Raw genomic sequence first — 1597 nt, forward strand, 5'->3', positions numbered from 1 at the left:
GGACACCGAAAGCGGCGGGCTGGGAGCTGTGGAGCGGAGAGCCGGGCACAGGGACACCGAAAGCGGCGGGCTGGGCTACCGCTGGAACCGCAGGGGCTGGCGGAGGCGGCGGGAGCAGCGGGGCTACCGGCGGAGCCGCCGCCGCCGGGACAAGCGGTGGAGCCGCGGGCGGTGCCTGAGAGCCGGCACAGGCGGGACCTCGGGCTCCGGGAGCGGCGCTGCAGCTGCGAGCGGCGCCACAGGAGCCTGGGCTTGGGGCGAGGCAGGCGGGAATGGAGGGGGCGATGCTGCCAGGGGCTCCCAGCCCTTCTCTTTCTTGCTTTCCCTTTGCTCCTTTCCTTGGGTCTCGGACAACTTTAAAATTCTTATCCCGTTAGACTCTGTTTCCCACCCAGCATGAAGCGTACTTGCTTTCTTCTGTGTTAACGAGTTCTTTTGAATTTATAAATACCTGTATTAGCGATGATGCGGCCCGGCCGCGGAGGGATCCGCCGGAGGGACTATTTGTGATGCGATCCTGCCCGCGGAGGGATCACCGCAACTGCGCAGCCGTGAAAAACGAGCTTCACTCTTTGTAGAATTTGAAGGAAAGTTTAAGAAAAGGGACAGTTTAATAAAAGTTTAATAAAATTAGGAGACAACAGCAAAAAGGGCGCTACGGCCGGGTGCTTCGGCAGAGAGCCAGAGGCACACCTTTTCATCTAAAAGATAACAATTATGTAACATGCGAGAAGCCAATACCACAGTACATTTGTAACACCTTGCATGAATTAATAGTCCCGGGTAAAAATAGGAAGGAGGAAGTGAGAAGAAATGAAAGCTATTAGTACTGATCAGGTCCTTTTGGGGAATTGTTTGATGTCTGAGAAGAGAGCTGGAAGGGAACTAGCTCGTCTCAGAGACATTTTACCTTCTTCCTTTTTCCTTGGACGACAAGAGGACAAAAATGAGTTCCAGGATCTCTTTCCATTCTGTTGGCTGCACATTCCGTGTTTGATGTGGGTGCCACAGAACGCCCACTGTAACTATACCATGAGCCAGAAGACTTTTTCTAAAACCTTTTAACAAATGTAGAAGCTTTTGGCTTTGGCTGCTTTTGTTGTCCTGTGTTAATAATATATCAGGAGAAGGGAGGAGAAGAGAATTCACCAGTATCTCAAGGCTGGAAAGGGCAGCAAATTAGGTGAAAATGTCCAATTGATCCCAGGAAACTGATCACGTCAAAGGAAAGCAAGATTAGATAAGGCTCACCTGACCCTCCCAGTGGGATTAGGGGAAAAAAAATCCAAACCAATTCCTGAAACGTGTGCTAGGAGAGTGCGGACAAAATGCAGCACCCAGAAAGGAGTTTTATTTCAGCAACTCAGTGCGCTCTCTTCGAAGTTTTGCCTTGAGATGTATGTTCCTATAAAAAGACACACCCAGCTTCAGGGCAAGTGGGGACCGGTTTGTTTTTATTGCACCTTACGGTAACGAGGTCCAGTGGGGGTTGGAATTGATTTGTGGACCAAGCAGAGCTGCTGTGTGAGCTGCCAGCTCTGAGCCTTTTCCAGACGTTACGGTCCAGCTGCCCCGAGGATTACCTACCTCTCACATC

This window comes from Corvus kubaryi, unplaced genomic scaffold (genome assembly GCF_017639235.1).
Source record: "Corvus kubaryi isolate FWS band 111438036 unplaced genomic scaffold, C.kubaryi_AGA036_p1.0 37300, whole genome shotgun sequence".
Lineage (NCBI taxonomy): Eukaryota > Metazoa > Chordata > Aves > Passeriformes > Corvidae > Corvus > Corvus kubaryi.